We start from the raw sequence: 6000 nt of genomic DNA on the forward strand, positions 1-6000 counted from the left end.
TTGCCACTAAAAAGTCTTCAGAGCAGGGTGATGTCTCCACCTATCCCCAGTTACCCTGTCTGTGTGGGAGATGAAGCTTATGGTCACGTAAGGAATACAAAGAGAGTAAGTGTTTGAACAGTTAATTACAGAAATATTACAAGCTTTCTGAGTTTGTTTGTTGATATTGCTGTTAAGGAAAAGGAAAATCACAAATCTGGATGCCCTTTCAGTTAATATAAACCATCTGTCTGCTTTAGTCTACTTTTCTGGCAGAACTTTCACTTTTGTGGTTCTTTTTTTTCTCTTTCTGATTAGGAAACAATCCCCAGTGGCATGTCAGAAATCACCATTATAAATGCTGACAATTGTTCTGGGGTTAACATTAAAGGCTTTCAAAACCCAAGATATGTCTGAAGCTGTGTATGTAGTCATTGGCTTTGGATGCAAGCTGCCCTCAGTTATGAACATGCTACAAATTCTTTTAACACAGATAGGCTTGTCAAGTGCAAATCAGAACTTAAATCTTTGGGACACCATTCCTAAGAGGAAGGGAAGTTTGCCAAGGAACCAGTTGGATACAGTGGGGTGACTAGAGGTCCACAATCCCAGCTGGTGAAGGTGGAGGGGGTCAGAGGTTTTTTGTACCAAAAAATCTTTGCCCTGAAGACAAGCAGGGACAGAAATGGTAAATAACTGTCACAGCTGTGTACAAACTGTTGAAAAGGAAAAAGTGTGCAAGGCTGTTTTCTCAGACAGATTAGTGCTCCTGCCTAAAAGACTTGGCTTCTTTTGCATGTTATTCTTCCTGCCTTGATTTCATGGGTGTTTGTTCACTTTAATGCCTGATTAGCTGCCACTAGGATTTGACTCATGGCCTCTTACATGCACCTTTCAGTCATGGAGAAAAGAGGGGTGCAAATGAACAAGAACTGGGTTTAAGTTTGCCTCCTGTGAACTAGCAGCTGTTTTGCCTGCAGCTGAACTGGTATTTGAAAACAATCTATGTACTGTGGCAAGAGAAAGAATTAGAATATTAAATCTGTGTTCTGGGGAGTTCTACAGTATATTATAAAATTTGAATCTCAAACATATTTAGAAAAAAATGCACACAGAGGCAAAGAAAATAACCTATTTATACACTGATTAATATTATAAAGTACTTGTTTGTTTCTGTTCTGAAAGTAGAAATCTTGACTCTCTATTGTGATGTGCTGGATGAGCTGAGGTAAGAGGTGTTTCATAACCTTTCATAACCAGAGAAAATAATTAATAAATACCTTTAATGCTGTGTTTGGATGCTCTAGCTTTTTGCTGCTATTGAGGCTATCTTTCTATTTCTAAGGCCAAATAACACTGAACAAAGTAAAATAAAGTGTAATGTTCTCTTTGTCTCATGTAGTGTTCAAGGATACACATCTTTTCAGTTTGCAGCATCTCTAGGTGACTGAAAATCTTTGCCTATTTCCATTAATATCAAATGAAAGTATTTTTCTTCCTTCAGTGGGAGCACAATTGAGTCTTTACATACAGTTTCTTGAAAGCAATGTCTGATTCTGTTTTCTTTCACTTTTTTACTTTTTCCTCCTCATGTCTATTATGGAAGTTAATATAATTATTTTATGATTCTCTAGACTTTTGCTACTCTCTTTATCTATTTCCAAAATTCAGTCTGTTGTTTTGGTGCACAAGAATTGCCAGTGGAAAGACTTAGTTAATAATATTTGCAGAATATTACAAACAAAATCAGGGATTTTGTGTGTCTCATCAGTATGAGACAGGTTGAAGTAAGCTGAGCATTCAATTCTGCCTGTGCCAGCATTCCAGAATTATATATTTTTTTCAACTTCTAGTGGTGTTTTCCACTTCTACTTTCACCAACAGGTTCTGAATCTTCATGGAAATCTACAAGTGAAACATGAAGGATTAATTATGTTTTTAAAAGCAGGTGATTGTGTAAAATGTTGGTATTGAACAGAGTGTGTGACCATAGCAAAGTCAAACACAATTGGACTCTCTAGTGCTTGGCATAATGTAATAGCATTTCTGTTATTTATGCATGTCAAAATTTAGCTTCCAACACTAACAAATTGGTGTCATACTAGTTCTGGTTTGAATTAGCAAAAATCAGAGCTTTTATTTCTACTCTCATTTTGCAATAACATTGACAATTAAGAAATAAGACACGAGCCATGAACAAAGAAGATCCTGCTCTAATGAGTTTGTGGTCTGAATTCAACAGGCCAGATGATCACCAGCTGTTTTACAGCATCAAACTTGTATTTCTATCTTAAATTGGATGTCCTCATGAGATGTACTTCCTCTTGCTTGAGGAGCCTTTTTCTTGGTTTTGTGAACATATTGGGGATTAGAATTGTGAACTGTATAATTACACAAAGAAGAATAATTTATTACACATCCATCTTTAAAACCAGATGTTTTCAGTTCTCCTGCTCATATAAGTCTCCACTTCTGATGGTGTTTGGGAATTTCTTTATTTCAAGAAAACCAACACAGATATTATGCACAAATTATTTCAATGAAGAATTTTGTAATTTTTTTATGAATAATCTCTTTCATATGAAAATTTTATTATTTTCTGATAGGTACCACATTTCCTCACATGTCTGAGGAAATAGGAAAGCAATAGCTGCTGCTTTCATACTCATGTTTTTTGTGAAGCTGTCTACACCAATTATGGAAAACTCCTGGCAGGACTGAATCAGGGGATTCCAAGCAGGAAGACTGTTGACCATGGAATACCTTTTTGGCACAGATTTTCACATGGCTTTTCCATAAAATTTCTGGCTTCTTCAAACTGGGACCACTCAACTGAGTAGGGATGAGTTGTCCCAGTTTTGCATATGCACTGTGTGTGTATGCAACTTTGCATACACACTGTAGATTTTAATTACTATTTTCCAATTATTGCTACCGCATCCATGCCAAGTACTAAGCTGGCTATCATCTTTTCAGCTGACCTCAGATTTGTTGGCATCATTGCCTGCCGTTACACCTTGAAACATGGCTCCTTTTTATTTTAACATGCTCCATAATTTTGGATACTGATACTATATCTCTATTTCTACCAATTCTGTACTTGTTACAACCAAAATCTGCAAGTGTTTACTTGGGCCTGCTGCTTGGTGAATATGTACTGCTCTCTTTTCTTTGATATACTTTCCCGTATGTTATAAACGAGAGTTTATTTTAGCCAGATTAAAAAATAAAAATAATTTTATTAACAGTCAAATTCTATCTAGCCAGCCACACAGAAAGGACAGAGCCGAGCCTGGGGTCGGCCCTGGGTGTGCAACAAGGAGTCAGCCTCAGCAGAGGTTTTCCCCTGTGCCCACACACCTCCATCCTGGCACAGGCGGTTTTTATAGGGAAAATTCTGCTTGAGGCCAAGGTTTTAGCAATCAGTCCTTTCTTCTATTTGGAGTTCCATATGTTAATAAGGATTTCTTTTTGGTGATGAGGAGAAAAATTCAATGTTGGGTGTTTACGGGAAGGCTTCATTCACATGGATCTGTCTGAGTATTTCCATGATATCCATCTTGGACGATCAGCACAGACGATCAGCAGACAATGGCCCATCTCCCGGCCGAGCCACATCTGTTTACTTGTAAATCAGTTTCCAGTATACACTCAAGTCTCACCTACAAAAAGGGGGAGGAGGGGGGGAGGAACTAATACAACGGGCATGATTTAACACGCATCCAATATTACATATTTCATACAAGGAATGGCGCGAATTATATTTACTATACATAACACCGTAGCATAATAGGAAATCACAATACACAGTCAGACCACGAATAGAACATCTTGTTTTAGGGATGGAAAATGTAGTGATATCTGAGCTTGATGTAAAAACAGACCAACTGTTATGTTTTCAATCCCTGTGTGCTGTATGATTCCTTTGATAAGAGTCTGAAAGAGCTGGGGCTGTTCGGCCTGGGGCTCCGAGAAGGCTCAGGGGGGATCTTATTAAGGTGTGCAAATACCTGAAGAGAATGCACATAGAGGAGGGACCCAGACTCTCTCTAGACAAGACCAGTGACAGGGCCAGAGGTGATGAGCACACACTGAAACACAGACAATTCTCTACAAACAAATAGCTGGAAACTCCTTTTTCACTGTGAAAAAGCATTAATACAGATTGCCCAGGGAGCCTCTGGAGATACCATCCCTGAAGATATTCAGTCATTTGGGTATGGCCCTGAATAAGCAGGGGGTTGGACCAGATGGCCAACAGAAGGCACTTTCAGCTTCCTTCAGTCTATGGTTCTATCATTCTGTGCATGCCTTTCCTAGAGTCTCCAAATAACCTGAGCTCAAATCACTCAGGTTTTGTTTTACAGACTGATTTTTACATTATAGAGGTATCCATAACTGCTGTTTAAAATTTTGATGTGGTATCGTAATGCATTATGAAATAGATAAGACAAGTTTTCAAGTGAAAAGCATAGACATCAAATTTAAAATTAACAATAGCAGCAAAGGAAACAATAACAAATAAACAGACTTGTCAGGTGAGTTGATTGCACATTTTGTATGGATTAAGCAGCTGTAAACAGGAAGTTACTGAATTACAAAATAACTAGGGTCTGTTGATTTTTAAAATTGGGCATTGTTAAATGGTCCTTATGGTCATCTAATATAGTTTAACCTCTGGTGGCTGTATGAAAGAAACTTGCCATTCAGCTTTATTCTCCATCTGCTTTTGCTCACAGTTGCTACTGTTGTGGCACAAGTTTCTTTTGCAAGCTTAAAATTTTCTCTTACAAGAGAAAAAACATAATTTTTGTATTTGTTCAAAAGCCAGTCTGGGTTTTTTTGCAAATAGCCCAATTTGCCAGCTGATATAACAAGGGATTATATATACCTGTCATTAGAAGTAATGAAAAATAGCTGCAATACATGCTTGGATTTATTTTTTCTTGCAGTCATCTTCTTCTGGCTCTGCTGACCTGTAGTGGTTAGACCTCCCTGCCCATCCTGCTACTCTGTATTCCTTCCTTTTTCTAACTAGTTTTCTTCCACTCTTCCTGTTCCTTACAATCTCATGACCTTGAAATCACTGACCAGTATGTGGTAACACCACAGAGGGATTTGAAATGCCTGGTGAATAAAGATGCATGCTGTTTCTTCCACCTCCCAAAAGCAACACAGCTCATTCCTTTGCCTTAAGTTATGAACTCTCTAGTCCACATGGGAAAGGGTTTGTGACACGATCCAGTGTCATTGTGTCTATGTCACTATCCTTTTGGGGCACCTCAACTTGCAGTAGTGTGGTAGGCTCTCAAGGTCCTGAAATTCTTCCTTGGCTTATAACTGTCTCACAAACAAGCATGGAGTTTCCTTTCTCCCTGACTTTTTCTGACTGGCACCAAAACAGAAGTCAGACACAATGTATTCCTACAGGGTTACTTAAAACTTAAACAAAATTATTTCCACAAAAGGAGTTACCAGGGAAAACTGAAGAAGCAATTTGTTATAGTGCTCTGTTATTCCCTTGCATTCTTTGCCATTAGGTTTTTATAGGGAAAATTCCGCCTGAGGCCAAGATTTGAGCAGTTAGTCTTTTCTTCTATTCAGAGTCTATAGGTTAATAAGATTTTCTTTTTTTGGTGATGAGGAGAAATAATTCAATGTCCGGAGTAGTTGAATTCTTGATGAGAGTTTACGGGAAGGCTGTATTCACATGGATCTGTCTGAGGATTTCCATGATATCCATCTTGGACAATCAGCACTGATGATCGTGATGATCAACACCTGGAGCCCAGACATGGCCCATCTCCTGGCCGAGCCACATCCTTTTACTTGTAAATCAGTTTCTAATATACATCCAGTCTCGCCTGTAAGGGGGGGGGGGGGGAAAACTAATACGACGGGCATGATTTAACAAGTATCCAATATTACATATTCAATACAAGGAATGGCGCAAATTATATTTATTACACATAACAATAGAGAAATTACAGGGAAGAATCCCAGCTGATAAACAAATTTGAA

Source organism: Lonchura striata, chromosome Z (genome assembly GCF_050655825.1).
Source record: "Lonchura striata isolate lonStrDom1 chromosome Z, ASM5065582v1, whole genome shotgun sequence".
NCBI lineage: Eukaryota > Metazoa > Chordata > Aves > Passeriformes > Estrildidae > Lonchura > Lonchura striata.